This window comes from Protopterus annectens, chromosome 2.part1 (assembly GCF_019279795.1).
Source record: "Protopterus annectens isolate FY-2018-M chromosome 2.part1, PAN1.0, whole genome shotgun sequence".
NCBI lineage: Eukaryota > Metazoa > Chordata > Ceratodontiformes > Protopteridae > Protopterus > Protopterus annectens.
In genome coordinates this window covers 1,913,475,923-1,913,496,811 of record NC_056729.1, presented here as the reverse complement: position 1 = coordinate 1,913,496,811, position 20,889 = coordinate 1,913,475,923, and positions in this window count along the sequence as shown.

The window sequence follows — 20,889 nt, the reverse complement described above, 5'->3', positions numbered from 1 at the left end:
TATGATGAAGTTTGGCTAACCAGGGTGGAAAATGAGGTTTTAGGTCTTAGAGATAACAAGGTTTGTTTGATCTTGTCAAAACATTCTATGTCACCATTCAATGTCAAGACAGAAGCCCCTTTAGATTATAAGGCAACTACTACATACAAGAAGGCTTTCCCTATTCCAATTTCCAATAAGATGTGGCTTATTAGGGACTGCATAACTAACAACTGGAAAGTAATATTGGGGAGCACTGCTTTAGCAAAGATTTTGGGTCAGAAGCCATGTTTTTGTTGCAAAAGACCATTTCATTTAAAAAATATGCTTAGAGAGGTAACAGCAACAATATGGTCATCAGTGAGCAGTCCACTTTTGGCACTTACTGTTGTGGGCATTGCAAGCATTGTAGATACATTAGCAACAGTTCTTCTGTAGGTAAACACCAGCAACTAAAATTAACAGTTCATTGATAAAACTTGCAACGACACACCAAGAAATGTAAAAATAACAAAAACAAACAGAAACATGGCCAAACTGGTAAACTTTTTAATATAAGGTCAGAGCTTCACAAGTACACCACTTGCTTCTTCAGACCAAATATTTATTTTATTTTTATTTATTTAACATTTGTTTACTGGGAAATCCAACTTGGAATGAAGCCAATTTTCAGTGTAGTCCTGGGAAGAAACACTCTAGATGCATGTCTTTCTAATGTGGGAGGAAACCCAAACAAATGCAGGGAGGATATGCTGACTCTGCACAGAAGGCACCACAGTCAAGAATTGAACTGGAGGACCTTTTGCTGTGAGGTGATAACACTACCGCTGCACCACTCCACTGTCCGAATAAATGCCATGTGCTCCCCATGAGGGAATCAAACCCTGGTCTCCTGCATGACAAGCAGGGATACTCACCACTATACTGACAAGGAAGACAGTCAAAAGGTACAAAGTACATAAAACAGATTTATATAATTCAAATCCCCATGGACCAATAAGATCAGAACATTTCCTAATGAAATCTTTACATTATATCTACATTGTAATTGCCTGTAACATATCTTAACGGCATATAACCTACTATACACGTAATTACTAACAATTTAGAACAATAAAAGATACAATCAAAAAATTTTAATAACATCTCTAAAACTGCAGTCTGTTCACTTTTGTCCTAGTTTATGTATTAAAATTGTTTGTAAAAACAGTTATGATCCTATGTATAACTGCATCTAGCTGTGTATACTATGTCCCCTGGATTCACAAATCCTCCATGTAAGACTTAATAAGTCTTACTCGAAGGCTGCAGTTGAACGGTATGACGTCAGCATGCCATGAATATGCATGAGGGCACGCTGACTCAACCATAAGTCTTACATGGACCGTGTAAGAAAGCAGGGGGCGTGTCCGACTGCCGAGCAGTCTAAATATCCACGCCCCTGCAAGTGCTGAAAATAAAAGCAAATAAACAAGAGCAAGTCTGTTCAAATGTCCCTGCACCCAACACCTCACTGTCTGATATTGTAAACCCCCATCACAGTTCTAAAATGCATAACATTAACATTTTTTTAATTCCCAAAATAGCTGCCCGTATTTGCGTGTGTGCGTGAGGGTGTGCCCATTGCTTAGCTACAGTTAGCAATTCTGACATGGAAGAGCATAAGAAAGAATGTTTATGCATATCATGCCATCTAGAAATAGCATAATGGTAGAGCGTTTGCGCAAAGAAAAAGCATTCACAGTTTGAGTCCCACCACTCCCTTTCGTATTTATTTTTTAAATCAGTATATGGAATAATACCTAAAATATATGTTTAAACATAACTAAAAAGCAGTGAAATGGCCAATGTATCAGTGAATAAAATAAATATTTTAAAGGATCCCAGTATAAAAGTGCCTGCAGTTAAGTAGCGGTTCACCCAGCGCAATATAGTTGCCCCTAGCTAACTCGCGCTTTACCCAGTGCAATGTAGTTTCCCATAGCTAAATCGCACTTTACCCAGTGCAAAATAGTTGCCCATAGCTAAATAGTGCTTTACCCAGTGCAATCAGTTTGTGCGGAGGTGCGCGCCACGCCAACCAGTGCACCGTCAGGCAACGTGGAGCAACGTAGAGCAAAGTTGCTTAAATACAGCCAAGCCCCCTAACCTGTCTGGACAGTAGTAAAATAAAACGCAATAAGGTTTGAACCCAGGACACTGTGCACCATAGTTAAAGTACTGAACCACTAAGCCACAACAGCTTAGGATAAACATCCACTGTTAACATATATATAGTAATAAATGTTTGATTAACAATTGCTAAGCAGGTCTGCAGTCAGCCGAGAATATTCAAAAATGGCCAATCACAGAAAAGTGCGGGAAATGCGGCATATTTAAGCCGCATAGGCAGGAATACTCGCCATAACTGATTTTAGCTCCCATCTGCAGTTAAAATGTCTGGTACTGGAGAGGGTACACACTTTCGAGTGCAACACTGGGGCATCGAGGAGTCAAGATATATGGTTTGGCTCCTAGTCCATCTGCATGAGACTCGACTCCTGCAGGGCTAGTTCCAAGGAACGGAGTATAAGGCGGAGGCTTGGAACCGGTTGGCTCATGAATTCACCAGTGCCACAGGCATTCCTCGCACTGGTGAGCAGGTCCGTCACCACCATGCAGACCTGAAGAGGTGGAAGCAGGACTTCTGAACCAGTGGAGCCAGGAGGCCCGTCAAATGCGTGATGCTCCACTACTAAGTAGGTAGCCATGGAATGTAATATGTAAGACAAGCTAATATAGTCTAAATAATGGATAGGTATGTCTCAATATCCCTTTATTTACTCCACAGCTGCAGGTGCTTATGTTATGAATCAGCAAGCCTATGCAGATAGGCTGCTAAGGCTGCACCACCAGGCAGGTTATTAAATATTCTGCATGTATTGTTACATGATATATGTGAGTGAGCATGACAAAAGTGTTTAAGCCCAATAATACAGCAATAAAATGTCCTGATTAAATCCTCTGCATGTACTGTTATATAACAAATGTCAGTAAGCCAGAAATAGAGTGTACTAACCCACAAATCAAGGTAAAATAATTCTGGAATACTATCCCTGCATGGACTGTCATGACATATAAGTGAGCAGGCCTGAAAAAGAGTGTTGTAACCTATCAAGAAAGGTATATGTCCTGAATATGTCTTCCGTATGCACTGTAAAAACAAGTAAAGGAGAGAGCCTGTAGAAAAGAGTGTTCAATGTAATTAATAAAGGTATAAAACTTGGAGTGTGTCTGTGTCACTTACTTTGAAATGTTGCTGTACCCTTGCAATAAAAAATAGTACTGTTGTATTAGGTGCTGTCAACCCACAGTTGTGCAGTCCCATAGGAAGTGGATGAAGGAAGTGGCAGTAGCTGTAAAGCATAAAACATTCATTCCCTGAATAAATCCTCTGCATGTACTGTTACATATCATAAGTCAGATAGCCAGGAATAGAGTGTAGTAACCCACTATCTCTGCATGCACTGTCATAGATAAAAAGTGAGTGAGCCTGTAAAACAGTCTTGTAACCTATCAATAAAGGTATAACATGTCCTGAATAGGTCTACTGTATGCAGCGTAATGTCAAATAAAGGAGAGATCCTGGAGAAAAGAGTTTTAATGTAAATAAGAAAGGTATAATACTTGAAGTGTGTATGTGCCAGTTACTCAGAAATGTTGTTGTACCCTTGCAGTGAAGTAATGTTACTCTTTTGTAGTCAGTGCTGGCAACCCCCAGTAGTGCAGTCCCATATAAAGTGGATGAAGGAAGTGCCAGTAGCTGTGAAGTATGCAACAGTCCTCAACAGTTGTGAAATGGCTGACATGCATAGGTAAATCTGGCACATGAGTAGCCTGTCAAGGTGTTCCCCAGAAATGTTAGTGTGCTACCTGAAAAGTAGGGTTGTGTAGAAAACAAGTGAAAAAGCCATGGGAACACATCCAGATGTGCAGATACATAAACAAGTCAATTTAATACAAGTATGTAGTAGTAACATCTGCATCCTGGACAGTTACTATGTCAGATATAGGTCAAGTATATCATGAAGTAGCAAAACCCATAACGCAATCAAATGCATGTTGCCTAGTGTAAGAATACATGTAGGGGATATACACCTGCAGTCAATAGGAATGTAGTGTACAGTTAAAGTACTGATAAGATGTTAATGGAGGTTTCTTTTTACACCCTACTCCATGTGCATAAACAATGCAATTCCACACCTCAATGGGTATGTCTAATCTCATAACATTTGTTGGGACATATATCCTATTGTTATATAAAATCTGCACTTACTTTGATGCATGTCCCCTGTTAAAACACCACAATCTTGGTGGCCTGTTGCCACCAATCATCCCTGCATGCTGTTGTAATGTCCACTGTCGTTCAATACATGCATGTGTTATGCTTGCTGTTCAACAGTTGTAACCCTGGTGTGTTGGGTTAATGGGAATATTACTGCATGCTGTTACAACTAACTTGGAATGCTGTTGTCTATGTTGTAATTAAACACACCTAATCACAGAATGTATGGGAAGGCCAGTCCCAGCGGACCCACCTGTCCCTCCTCAGCTGGCAGTTGCACCTGGCACCAGCAGGTCTGGTGCCCAACCCGGGCCACCCTCCTCCGTAGGTCCTGTACCACTTTTGGGTGGAAGCACTGCAGGGGATGGGGCTCACCCCCTGCAAGCGTGGGCGGAGAAGGGCCTCCTGTCACCTTCCAAAGGGTCTGGGTTGTGGTACGTAGGGAGATCTAGCATTTAGCCGCTGATCCCCTATGCCAGCTCGAGGAGAGAGTGGCACGACTCACAAGTGAGCCTGCCCCTCCTACACAGCCCCCAGCACAGTGACCCTCGGGTCTGTGAAGGTCCAGTGGTGACTGCCCATGGGTGGGGTTCTCAGTCTCATTGTTACCATCTGTGGGCTCATGGGCTTGCGATTTCCAAACATACATCCCCGTCAATTGTGTTCACCCACCCCATGTGTCATACTCCGCCCCTGTATGCGTCTTGTTTGTCTTGTCTGTTTACCTACCCAACCTACCTCCCCAAATATACCTACTTCCTCTACGTCACTTTCCACTCTCCCCTGAAAAAAAGAAAAAAAAAAAGGGCAATCTGTACCCAAAAAAAAATTATGCCCCATACATAGCTTCCCATTTCGCACACATGTTTGTTGGACATGTACACTGATAATTCTAATTGGCAGTACAACAAACTATGTTGTCCTCACCCCTCTCTCAGGGGTGGAAGGTTTCAAATTTCACTCCAAATTTGCAACATATGCACAGCTGTTGCTGGTAAAGAAATGGGAAGCTATGGACCTTCCCTACTCCCATCCTGCACATCCCGAGCTTGTTTTCCTACTGTCTTTCCCTCTTTGTGCCCCATTTTTCACCACTTTCCTATCTCCCCATTTTATTTTCTTTCAAAGAAGTTAGCGTGGAGGTTAGCGAGAGTAAGCACTTTTAAGCAGTAGTAAGCGGGATTAAGTGAGTGTGCGCATGTGTACGCTTAACTAAGCATCACGCAAACCCACGCAAATCTGCTTACAACTGCTTAAAAGTTCCTTAGTCACTCTATGGCAGGGCCCTTGTTCTTCTGAGCAGCAAAAGAAAAAACCTCTGCCAGTCTCAAACCCCAGACAATTGACACAATAGACTACATGAATTACTACTAAGCCACAGCAGACATACAAATAACTTGGTTCTGAAATAAATATATCAGGCATTACAATGAGGGAATGTAATGGAAATTAGGAATGGTATAGCACAAACCCTTTCCTGTGGGTCTTTACCAGCAGTGATTGTGGAATTGCATGACATGACTGTGAAAGGAGAACCAGCCATCCTAGCAGGGAATAATGTTATAGTAGCACCTTACAAACACCACACAGTATCAGACCAGGATAAATACTGGCCACAGGAATACAGTGCAATAACCACATTTGTATGGCAGTTAATTGTGTAAGTGAGAAAAAAGTACATACTCCCATGTATCCTGTGTTAGCATTTGGAGGGGTGCGTACATGTTTACACTGAGATGTGTGTACTGGAAGCAGCAACATTCAGGTTTGAGTACAACATGCATATAACTGGCTACAACCCTAGCATCAGATAAGAGACATATACCAACCTTCAGACTGACACAATGGTGTCCAGAGCAAACAAGCATGGGCCCCACCTTGGAAATCTGAAAGGGCTACGCCTACCTAACCTAGCATTTTATAGCAGTGGGCTGCAATCACAGTGAGTAATGCAATCAACAAACAGCAGGCTGTATGCAATTATTGAATGGTGGACAGCAACTGGTGCATAGGATGTCACATGCACAAGTGCAGATACCTAGAAAAGCAGGTTGTACCTGCAGTCAACACATGCAATTATATCATTGCAGGTGCTGTGCGATAGAGAGTGAGAGAGAGAGAGGCACGGACACAGACACAGACTGAGACAGAGACAGAACAGAGTGAGAAACTGAGACAGAAAGTTAAATTGAAGGCAAAAATCCAAAACAAACCACCAATAAAAAAAAAAAAAGTACAAAACCGTAACACACGGAGCAGGGAAATACAAAGGTAAGGTATGTAACTCACATGCGTGTGTTGGCATGTTGTAGATGCTCCTGAAGAGTACTCTAAACACTGCAAATCATCCATGTGTGGCAGAAGTATGTATCTATCTGTATCTGCACATGTGCATTGGGTAAGGGACATACTGCAACTGTTAGTGAAGGGTGGACAGATATCTGTCAATGAAGGTTGATATGTGCATATATCCATGTAGGTCATAGTGTGTGGCCTAGAAGACAGCATGCAGTGCACAGGAGCGGCCTTAGGTCAACTGGTACCCTAGTGAAAAGGGCTCCACAGCACCCCCACCACACTTCCTGGTGCCCCCATCCTTGTCTTACTACACCACATAAATAGTGGAAAAGCACCCCTGCTAGAGCGGCGCCCTAGTCGGCCTCCCAGTAGGCCTATGCCTAAGGCCAGCTATAGTAGCATTGATATATGTCATGTGGTGGTTAAATGCTGTGGGACAGATTTGTCAGATCTGCTGTGTTACAGCCAGTGAGGCCTGCTAATGCTACAAGGGCTGAGGACACCCACATGCATTCTGCACAACACTGTGCAATTTAATCACATACCTGTACATCCCACAACTGTCGCATAAGTGATATCCCCACCATGAAAGGTGGACTGTACATGTGCCTATATGTACATCCATGTGTACAGCAATGGATGTGTACATGTATGTGTATAGATATGTATATATATATATATATATATATATATATATATATATATATATATATATATATATATATATATATATATATATACACACATATATATATGTATACATATAGAGTGAGAAAGAGAGACAGAGAGACACGGGGTCATATGTACCGCAACAGGTGTGTGGTGACCAAGGCATGGACTGTTGACAAGTGTTGATACTGCAGTGCCATTCCACCTTTCCAAAACAGTGTACCCATTAACTACCACATAGGTAGAGATCTACCTAACAGTGAAGGTGTGATAAGGGAACATGGGACACAGGTGGACAGTAGCCTCCACTTTAATGAAGACAGCGCCATACTACACCTGTAATCTGTCTGTGTGGTATGTGTCATGACAACAGTTGTGTCATCTATTGAAGTATAGAATAGAGTTCCCCTCTACTCATCACAATGCCCTGTGAGGTATGTACTTCACATGACAACTACACCAGGTGAACAGGCCACAGACAGACCTCCCAAAGGGTAATACTGTCCACAAACAGATGCTCTATGCAGACTGACTCACAAAACCACAACTACACTGTTTTGCATACTGGCCACACAGAGGTGACCTCTGCCAGACATACAGAGGTATGTCACATCCATAGCTGGGTGACAACCACCATGGCAACATATCACAATCCCTCCGGGATACATGCTCTAGGGCCCTAAAGCTTGTCAGCTCACTAATCAGCACATGCTGGAGGGATAGGTTCCCATCTCAGAGATATGCCATACACCAGAATAGAACACATAGCAGTAGCAAACAAGGCTCCTCCTTAGCAGTTGTTATAAATACCCCTGATGATTGTGTGGGAGATTGGTAATACACCCCAGGAAACACCTCTGAGGTTCAGGTTGGCAGGGGCAAGTGAAATCAAAGTACATGTGTGTCAAAGGCCAGGGTAGCATATGGCTAGGCTGCCATGGGCCCTAGGGCCAATAGCATATTACCTACCTATGACACTATGCACTCACACATGCACTTAATGCAATAGCTGCTATGTGAGGTTCAATAAGTGTAATGCTGAATGTGTGCAAGGTCTGTAAAGGTGTGATAGCTTAGTGTGATTGTGTATTGGACATGGTAGTGCCTATCCTAGCTGTGAGGACAGCAACTGATTGCGTAATGTACTGTTAGGCAGACATAGTAGTATGGCATATGATGTGACGTAGTTCTCCGTTGACGAATGTGGTGTCTCATTGTAGGCTAAACCAATACATGTATGCTTAGTGAGTGGTACTGCTGGAGAATCCATCACCAATATGAACTGTAGTACTACCTGAAGCTGTAGGCTTAAACAGCACAGTATGGTGTGCATTCACATTGCTTGGAAACACTGTCATGTGTGTTTCCTTTAGTCTGCACAGAGGACAGAATGCAGGCATAAGGGTGTGTAAGTAGTGGCACACAGTGCCATATGGTACGCAGGTAATGCTCATCTGTGTTGGCATACAGTGGCACGTTGTATGTTTGCCTGATGTGTGTGTGATTATGCCTGTGCAATGGCTGCAATCATATGTGTGTTACAGGGTTAATGTGTGTATCCAGCAACATATATAGTCTGTTACAGCAGTATGCCACCTATAGTAACAACTGGACACATCTGTTAGGCATGGCTGTGGCATCAATGACTAGGGTGGTTGATTGGTACTACTGTACCTGTACTTTACATCCATTGTAATGGATGACATCTCTGTTCATGCATTGGTGTGATATACACCCCTGTCTTGAGGTTGTGCAATGTGTCACAAACAGTGTGTCGGGTACTGTTGTATAGTGGTGTGATATATAGAGTCGGCCAGACAGTGTTAGTTGTGGCCTGAGAACCAATAAGTGGTATTGAACGTGTGTAACCTCTGACAGACAATAGGATGGTATATATGTCAGTAAATTGATATCTGTGGGTAAAGGTGTAAAGTGTACCACAGGACACTCTCACACATATTGTTCATATCTTTTTCAGCCAGATGGCCCACCAATGCAACCCAGCATACACAACGGATGAGGAAGAGGTGATACTCAACAGCCTAGTTCAGCGGTACACAATGCTCTTCTCCAGAAGCAGCCAGCACCAGCAGGAGCAGACTGCACTGTGGCAGGATCTTGTTCATCGGGTAAAGGACATAGGCATGCATAACTGGACATATGAGCAGGTACGCCATCACTGCAGTGATTTAATTAGACAAGTCTGGTGGCATGCGTCTGATATCCAAAGACAGCAGCTTGCCACAGGTGGTGGGGTGGCCATTCATCCCCCCCCACTCACCAGAGCGGAGGAGCTGCTCCTAAGCATGGTGGATCCTGGACAACAGCTACATCAACCTCTGACATGTGTTGTAATGGAGGCCAGAGCCACCCAGCACATCCATCTGGAGCAAGCAGGTAACATTCCCTATCTGTAGACTACAGTTAACTGTATTGTTAGATTATGTGTACGTGAGATGTGTACTGTGTGTTTAGCAGTACCGCTGCCTAGTATTGTGAAATACGGATAGTTTGAATAATGTCCCTATACCTGAGATTGTTGACTGTTGTTGTCCTGCAGTTTAGCATACCCACTGTAGCAATGCCACAGTTGTGGCCACTGATGAACCTTCTCATCTTGTCATAGGTCCCTCTGGTGTGACGGCAAGGCAGCCGATCCATACTGGTGAGTGTGTTATACCTGCAATGTTGGTAATGAAATATGCATCTCATAGGTTAGGTGTAGGCTATGTACACGTAACACACCTACACATAATGCATGCCGTACATGTTTGCTGTGAGACATTGCACAGCTCAGTAATGTCAGTAGCTGCCTCAATAACATGCAATACACAGAGCATGACACACAGTTGTGGCAACCCTGTACTGCACATTGGATAGGCATAGTTGCAACACCTGTACACAACATAACATATTTATCACATGCAGTACACAAAGTCATGCTACATATGGCGTAATCACACACCCTCTGTAAGGTCACACTTCAGAATCCCACGTCATCCACACACACATATGATGTACCTCAGGGGTAGAGGCCTATCATGGGGCTGTGCAACACTCTTCAACACATAACACAGTCATGTTAGGTAATGCTCCCTACTGGGCACCTCATACACCCATGTACAAAGTGGCTGTGTAATAGTGAATATATCCACGGCGCTGCAGTTCAGGTACAGCATGCTAGGCGGTGGTCTGTCACACAATAGTAGCAGTGAGTGACCACAAGATGCATGATGATGATGATGAAGAAGATGGAACATGGTACTACACCCCATCCAGTTACAGTGACCACAGTACTACACATAGCAGTCTTTGCTGTGCACCTCATTGTTCTGTGTGTGCAAACATATGCACCTATACACACCATGCATAGCATGTTGTGTATAGGTGCATATACACACCATGCATAGCATGTTGTGTGTGTGCTTACATATGCTAGTATACACATTTTGCACAGCAGTCACCATCTGTACAAAGAGTCACATATATGTCCTGGAATGCTATTGGATGTATAGGTCACATGACACACTTTGGGTATGTGTGGTGTTTAATGTTGCAGTCATGTAACATGCCATGTCATGGCTGGCACCAACATATCTGCAATATGTCCCACACACACAATAACCACTGTGCAATGTCCATGTCGTGCATCGGGATTCCTTCACATCTACATGCAACATTCATCCCATGTCTGTACATTGCATGCATTTGCTACACCTGTGCCTACTGTTATGTGCTATGGACACAGACACTGTCATCAGACATGGCAATCTATGTGTCACACAGATAACACATGCAGCCATGGTATGTATACCATTGAGTGATGGTGCACATGACATTGCAGAGCAGATAATTCTTACACAGCAATGTTCTGTCCATGTACACATTGTCTTCTAGGGTGTAGCCAATCACTGAACAACTACACACATGCATCAAAGCCATGTATAATGTCATTAGATAGGGCTGTCTACACTTGCACTGCATGGTGTTGAGCAGCACATGGTCTGCCTGCTGACATGTGTGTGGTGACTGTTTGCTTTATGATACTGTCACCCACCATCACCCACTATTGTGTATGTGTTGGATTGCTGGTGTGTGTGTGTGTGTGTGTGTGTGTGTGTGTGTGTGTGTGTGTGTGTGTGTGTGTGTGTGTGTGTGTATGTGATGTGGTGAGCACTGTATTTCTGTGCATGTGTGCATGTGTTCATGTGTGCATGTGTGCATGTGTTCATGTGTGCATGTGTTCATGTGATCATGTGTGCATGTGTACATGTGTTCATGTGTGCATGTGTTCATGTGTGCATGTCTGCATGTGTACATGTGTGCATGTGTGCATGTGTTCATATGTGCATGTGTGCATGTGTACATGTGTGCATGTGTGCATGTGTTCATGTGTGCATGTGTGCATGTATTCATGTGTTCATGTGTGCATGTGTGCATGTCTGCTAACATCATGTACAGATTGTAAAGTGTGTTTCCTGTCTTCCTTCCACAGGTGCTGAGTTAGGGGTGGCTGAATGCAGCAGGGAACCTGATGTCACCACCACTAATAGTGGAGATGATGAATGTATTGTGGCACAGGAAGGTCTGACAGGGTCTTTCGTTGGTCCACGAATTGACAGTACACAGCAGTCAACCCCATCTATGTGCACACTCATACTGCCAATACATCCCTCGTCACCAATGGCCATAGCTGAGGGACAGCATACAGTTGGCATTGACCAGGAGAGTGTGATACTTATGGCACGTGCATCCCCTCACAGCAGCCATAGCCAGATTACCGGAATGGTACCACATAGGTGGATGTCCAGGGGTTCTCAGGGGAGCACCACTGGTCGTATTGCCCTGGCAGACGTGCCCCTGGAGGTATTACAATCTCCAGTATGTTCCGAGCTGTAACGCAGGCACAGGCACTTATGGGATGGTACACCTGACAGGGACTAAGAGCGCAGAGGGCCCATTACACTGCTATCAATGACAGCATCCATGACCTTGCCGGTGCCATCCGGAATTACACAGAGGTCATTGATAGCCATTGGAGGGAGACAGTAGATGTCCTCCACAGTGTATTAGCCATGAGCCAGGACTGTGCAGGATGGATGAGAAGCTGACATAGATGCATGCCAGCAACAGCATCAGCTGGCAGTCATCGTGGATGGATCACAGATCACAGCTGCTCCCGTAGTGGCAGTACTAGCTCCAGCAATGCTGGGGCTGGCCTGTCCATTTACCATCCTACTAGACCTTGTGCACGTGGCACTGGCCAGTCCCAGCAGGGACATGGATCCAGTCATCATACCTCTGCCTCTGATGATAGCACCCAGTCAGGGTTAGTACCCGATACTGCCCGTAGCACCCCTGCTAGGCACAGGTACTGTGACTGTAGCTGGAGACAGTGATCTCTATGGCCTAGCAGGTGCAGTCTGTGACTGTCCCACAACCGCCTGTATCTGGTAGCCACATGTTGGAGTTGTGTGCATGCAGACACACACACATTTACCATACAACTAGGGCTCACACATACACAAACACATTACATCAACAATGGTCCATGCAGTACTGTTGTCCCTCACACACACACACACACACACACACACACACACACACACACACACACACACACACACACACACACACACACACACACACACACACACACACAGACATGCCGATTGGATGGGTCGATATCGGGCTCTGGCAAACCTTCAACACACCCTGTGCATATGATGACACCTGTGTCACCTGCTGTCATCTGTCACATTGATGTAGGAATAGGCTAACATGGTTCTGATGCACAGGGTGACATTACAGCAGTGTAGCAATAGTAGCAAGTTGCCAACAGGAAAGTGCACTGATATCCTTGTAGGTATATCTGAGCAGGCATTGTGCATCACAGCTCTGATAGTCATTGTAGCATTGTTTACACCAGTGTTAGGTCTGAGTGTGTATTGTCCACCCATGTGCCACTTGGCTGAAGTGTACAGTGTTGCCAGCATGTGTTAATGAGTGGACAGTACGTGTGTGATGTGTTTATTACAAATTAGTGGGTGTACATTTGTGAACATGGTGTGTGCGCACTGTCTGCATGTATGTGCATAGTGGACACGTGGGATGTGCGACATACCCTGTTCTACACATTGTTAACATCTCGTCGTATCTTTCGATGGCCACTATGCATTCTACTACAGATATGTACTAACATGGGTACACATGTGTGTATGACATGGGTTGGCACTATGCTGTGTGTGATATTGTTGATATCTGTCAGTGATTTGCAGTCTGGCAGTATATACCACTTCAACAGCATGACTATAACCAATCATTAGATGATGTCTTGACAAATGACTCACAGTTGTAGGGAACTCAGTAACAGTTGGATCCTTCCAGTACTATACTATAACAGTAACCAGTGGTATTGACCGCCACACGTTCCTGGGACCATACCTGTGTGGCATATAGCCCTCTTAGGTACATGTAAACACACTAGGGATATGTCCATCCACATCTGGAAATGCATGCATTGGCCTACACAGCATTCCCCAGATGGGACGCATATCCTACACAATGGTATCATACAGACAGATAGCTGTTGTCCAATACATGTTGTATAGCAGTACGCCGTCTATGGCATAGGCATCCACATTTACTATACATACTATCCCGACAGTACTACATAGGTGGTAGCCCTGAGCATGTATGTTGAGTACCAATGTGTACAGACAGACACGTGTTATGTAATCTGTCCCTTGGCATCCACATATCCATAGGTATTGTGGGGTCCCTCGGTGTTTCACATAACACATTAGGGGCCTGCATGCATATCCACAAGGCTGGTGCACACCTATCATGACTGTCCATTATTGCCAGTCATTGTTGTGTATGAACATGTCTGACATATACCCAGGCAATTACCCTCACTCACAGTACTCTATAGTATGTGTTATGGATGTGTGTGGCAGGGATATCCTTGGCCACGAATCACTACATTGGACGGTCTTGACGCATACATACATATGTTACCTATGATCTAAGAAGCAGCGGCACAATCTGTCAAAGGTTACATATGTATTCATGTAGTATGCAGGCTTCACACCTATGTACTGATTGAGGTCACATGTACACAAATTTATTTGACATGCAGATACTGTTTGAAACATATGTCATACCGTAGTAAAAGCAAAACCCACACTGCATTGACCACCTGTGACACACACACACTCAGTGTTTGTAGGACTCAAATCCCTACCTAATTAGGTTAAGATACTAGATAAATACTCATTAACATGGCACGCTATATGCATTACTGGGTGATTTTAGTTCTTCTTGAATATTTGTAGGATGCTGACATCATCAGACTTTCCGAAGAGGGATGTACCTCTTTTAATGTGTTTTCCCAGTCTCCAAAAAGGCTACTCCTCTCAAAAGAAAACAAACACATGGCGTTTGCAAAACTTAACCTCCTACCTAACTATGTTATGATGCTAGAGAAATACACATTAAGACAGCATGCTATGTGCATTACTGGGTGGTTCCAGTTCTCCTTGAATATTTGTAGGATGCTGACATCATCAGACTTTCAGAAGAGGGATGTACCTCTTTTAATGTGTTTTCCCAGTCTCCAAAAAGGCTACTCCTCTCAAATGAAATCACATACATACACACAAACCCCCCACACACACTTGGCATTTGCAGAACTCAAATCCTTACTTAACTATGTTATGATGCTAGAGAGATACGCATTAACACAACGTGCTATTTGCTTTATTGGGAGTATTAATTTCCAAAGTTCTATTTGTGGGATGCTGACATCATCACACTTGGCAAAGAGGTATCCACCACTCCTAATGTGTTCCCACAGTCTCCAAAAAGGCCACTCCTCTCCAAGCCAATCTCACACACACACACACACACACACACACACACACACACACACACACACACACACACACACACACACACACACACAGCAATTGCAGGATTCAAACACCTACCTAACTATGAACCAAGAAATAAGAAGTAGCACTTCAAAACACTGTAAATCCACAAAGCAAGTGCCAAGGAACGTTGAAACACGGTTCACAAAGTTTATTCCACCAAATGGCTTTAAAAGATGTTTAAAACGGAGAATATACGAACATAATTATGACATTCTGAAAGGCAAAAACACTAATGCACTATATAAACACACCATTATATGTTCAGAATATAAGTTTGAATTTTATGTGTTGGATCAAATTAAGCCAGATATTAGGGGTGGCCTTTGGGAGGAAATACTGGAAAGTAGGGAGCTTTGGTGGCAGGTCAACCTAGATTCCAACACCAAACCAGGGATCAATGACTTTTTAACGAGTTGTAGTGTAGTACCGGATATGGACACTAGATGGAACCCACTCACCACACATACATAGCCAGTTCCCAAGCTTAATATAGGAAATTTCAATGTATTAATGTATTTTAACCAAGTATTTATTTATTGTATATTTATTTATTTATTTAATATTTAATATCTGAAAACTGTAATTAAATATTTTAACAAAAACAAAATTCATGACAGTTTTTAACAAGGAATAAATAATAATGGTATATTTATAGTTTTTAATACAAGAACACTGCTGCACTTTAACACGATAGGCATTAATATTCATGAACTATGCATAGTGATTGGTTTGTTTGAATTAATAGAGAAAGTTCTGTGGATAATTAATTTAATTAAATTCATTTCATTTACTATTTAAATGTGTTTTAACTGAAGTATATTGTCTGATGAAGTCCTATGTGTAAGGACGAAAACGCATATCTGAAGTATTGATGTTAAGAGCGTTAATACTGTATACTGTCGGTTTTTAAACATTTATTGTGATTTTTAAAGCCATTTGGTGGAATAAAATTTGTGAACCGTGTTTCAACGTTCCCTGGCACTTGCTTTGTGGACCTACCTAACTATGTTATAATACTAATGAGACACACATTAACATGACGCGCTATATGCTTTACTGTGTGGCTTGTATTCACATGCTATATTTGTAGGTTGCTGACATCATCAGTCTGAACATGGTAATGTGTGTGCACTTAGTGTTATGCAATCCCAGGAATGAACTTTGTGGGTCAGCAGGTGTGAACACCTTGAGCAGGGATAGACAATTCATGGCTTGTGTGATCTATCTGTGGACAAATTACCATTCCTTCATATGACAATACATATTCATGCAAGGATTGTAGGTTTTGTGGATACAACATGTGTCTGTGATGTTGGTAAAGGGCTATTCAAAGTCTATGTGGGACCTGTGTTGCTCCTGTCAGTGATGTATGTCCTGGGTGGCTGCCTTGCAAGACATCTAGCAGGTTTGGGGAACATGATGTGCTCATTAACATACCACAGACATTTGGGTTGTGTGTTTGTCGGTTTACAATATCTCTATTCCTGACTGCAATCATGATAGACTCCATGGACTAGCATTTCGGACTTCGTAGGCTTATAGGAATGTAGTTCCCATGGTGTGTTGTGCACCAACAATTGTGGGGTGTGCCACATGTTGCTGTAACACATTCAACGGTGTAAGATCCTGTAGAGAGTGTGATGCTCAACAGACTGTTTGGGTGCAGTGTCTGTTTGTCCTGTTGTTCACTTATGACACATATGGGGAAACAATGTTATCCACGTGATGGGATTCATTTGGCATTGGGTGGACCAGTTTACACATTCTACATGTGATATCTCCTGGTATGATGTTAGGGCCTTTTGTCACTGGGAGGTGGGTATGTATGTATGGGCCTGTCTGACAGGATGTTGACATTGTCAGTCAGTTACAGTTGACCCTGACTCAGGACATATATGACTGTACATCGATATTTCTGACATAGCAGAAGGAGGTGTAATGTTTCTGTCTGTACTCCTTTGCAGATTATCTTTCCACAGCAACAACAAGACTGAACACTAAACCCCTGTTATACTCTTTTACACACTTGACACACTACTGATCCTTTGTGATCAGTCGACAGTGTATGTCATCATTATATCCTGGCATGTCCAAAGGTCAGTTTCGTGTGTACTCTCCAGTCCAGCTGATGCATATTGGAATTTTGACGCATTGTTACAACTGCCTTATGTACACAGGGAACACTGTCCTCCTACCAACAAACTCAGATATATGTGAGAGGTGCAACTGTATAGACAGACAGGATGCTGAGCTCTCGCAAGCCATGACTGGCACAGTCTATTGGGTGGTGAAGGTAACAACACACACCACAAATACTGTCGCTCATGGACCTATGACAACAGCAAACCATATACATTGACACACAAAGACATACTTGGAGCATCTAAATATACTCTGCCTAAGCAGCAGAGACATCCAAAGCAGACACATTAACAACTACTAACACGCAACCATTCACACATATCACATAGTTCACAAAGTCATTGTGCCACACAGTCACTGCCCTTAGGCCTACACAATACACCTCATACACTTGTATTAGGTGACTGTAATTGTCGGTCACACTGACATCCTACTCACCAGGCTGAACAAGGTGAAGGTCACTTTGTGCTGTGTGTCAGGTGCCAGGATATGCCACATGACACATGCACTGTCAGTCCACTGCAAGTACAAATATTGCTCCATCATTGACCATTCTGGTGTGTAAACCCTCAGACATTCCTCCCTGGACTATATGACAAGAGACATAGAGGAGCTCTCTGATCATGTAGCCCAGTCCAGTATGACCCTGACTTTGTGTAGCATCTTACCTTCACCAAGTTCTAAGTCACAGTATACAGATGAAATGATCACTTTTAACAGTTGCCTAACATATTGTTGTCATTCATAGGGGATCCAGTGTCTGTCAGCCTGGGATTACATGGTCAACATGCCACGTACATTCTCTATGGATGCCATGTACCTGTCACCCCTATGCTTTCACAGACTGCCTTAGGCTCTTGACACACACATAGTGGCTGTTTGAAGCGAGGGTCAGAAGACATAACCACAGCCATAGACATTACAGGGTACAGGAAACGGAGAGTGATGGTGCTCAACAACTGATGTCTAACCCTCAGAATGCATGCACTCAGGACTCACATTAGTATGGAATCTGTCAATATATGTGCAGTAACAAACACCTGGTTCAGGCTCACAAAAGCACAGCAGCACTAACAGGTTTTACGTCATACCATGGTTTTCAGACACAAGACTCGGACCGGACAACAACAATAAGGGGTATCCATATACATAATTCATACACACACCTCCAGGTTGGTAGCAGTGCACAAAGCATTGGGGAATGTACATGTGCAACTGAGAGTGAGCAAAAATGCATTTCAGTTTATAGAATGTTACAGACCACACTCCCAAACATGGGCACAACACTCGTTATTCCTGCGAACACTGGGGAATGTGAAGGTCTCACCAAACACCATTATATTGTGTGACTTCAAATACAGAAACATTGACTGGGTATACTACTCAAGCACTGACACCCTCGCACAACAGTTGCTAGGATTGTTACACTCAAATGCTATGGCAGACCTGGCCACCACCCCCACTGGGGGTTAAAACATGTGGAACCTGATCATCACCCACATGGGGACTCTATGTTCCACAACAGAGGTATACCTGTCATTGTTAAGGTCGGAACATACATTCATCTCACTAGACATGCATATCCCATACACACACACACATCCTATGTGATCTCAGTGACATACTTCTCATGAGCAAATGTCACACTTGTACAAATTGAGGTGGTATCCCTCAATGACCTTGGGACACTGTTAAGTATGGCTCAGACCCCTTCATACTTTACAAGCCCATTCTATGGACAACTACTGGAATGCATGGATCATGCTATCCCAGATAACTACAAGACTCACTCCTCCAAAGGCAGGGGACCTGTCTACTGGAACATGGCCATTACAGAGAAATACAGGGACAGGAGGAGGCTATTACATTATAGAGCACAATCACAATCAGGAAGGTATCTCTGATCATTACTATGGTATAGCTACGATCACTTGTTGATTCATCTAAGGCCCACTTCTAACGGACACTTGCAAAAGACACTATGGACAATCATAAGGCCTTATTTAGTTATGTCAGGGACCTGGGTGGGAACTTACAGATATGCTGTGAGTTACTGCATAATTACAAATGATACAGTGAACCCACTGACATTGCGAACAACCTGGACAACAGGTTCAGTGGGAATGTTTCCCCACCATCCCCCCTGCAGTGCACATGTCCATTACAACAGGGTGTAGCCTCCCTGACTTCACAGATGAACATGTGTGCGCTGCCCTCTCCATAGCAGACAACACAGCATCAGTGGGACCAGATGGTGTCCCAGACTGTGGCATACACAAGATTCATGACAAACGTCACACTCACATTATGTCACTGTTCAATATCACAGTTACTGCAGGATATGTACCCATGGAATGGCGTACAGCTACGGTGTACCCACTCTACAGTGCTGGTGCCACAAGGGACCCTGGACATTATCCCAATATATGCCTAACTATCCTGGTCTGCTATGCTATGGAGTGTATCATCATGGAACACATACACATACACATTGTGAACCTACAGACACTAGATCCTACACATTTTTTTTTTTGTGGGTATATCTTGCCTCTTGCAGATGTTTGATGTCTTTAAACAGTTAACAGGTCCATAGACATACACAGGGTTGTCCACACAGCCTACTTGGAGCTCGCACACCACTTCTACACAATACCCCACTTGGCCTTTATACATTAGATCACTGGATTCAATATCTACACATATGTCACAAGATGGATTGCTAACTTGATCATGGATAGCACACACATGGTCAGTATTGCAGGTGCCATGTCTGACTATACACCAGTTACACATAGCATCCCACAGGGCTCAGTCCTGGGACCTCTCTTGTTCTGTATATATTTCTGATACATACTGGCTAACACAGGAGGAATATGGGTGACCACGTTTGCAGATGACTGCAAACTGTGTGCCATAATTGACTCCACAGCTGGCACAAGCATCCTCAGAAAGGGTCTCACAGAGATGGATGACTGGTGCCAGAGCCATGGCCTACAGCTACCTTCCTTTAGATGCATAGTCATCACCTTTGGTAGTAACATTGTGCACACACATTACCACATAGGTGATGATACATCACGTACAGTGCGTGTGATTTGTGATTTGGGGACATGAATACTTAGTACTCTCACCTTTGACATTCACTTTGCCAATATTATTAGACACACCTTTTACTTAGCCAACCTTATCCCATACGGTTTTACATCCAGATCAGGTGGGGTCATTGTGACCCTATAGTCATCAGGCACATGCTTGGATACAATGCCCCATTTTGGATGTACCTTACCCAATACCTGCAGCAACTGGAATGTATACAGATTTACATAACCAAGTGGATCTAGGGACTCACACAGATGGTATGCACAGTTTGGCTATGGTGACCCCAGCTCTCCTCAGTTGCTTACTGCCTACTTGGATGCAGTCTGTGCCTTTTGTTTGAAGCCATATCCATCACAGCATTGATGGACAGGCTCCACATGAGGATATCAAAGTGCCTTAGAGCTACATGCTCCCAGGGACAGGTATGTGAGCAATGATGTT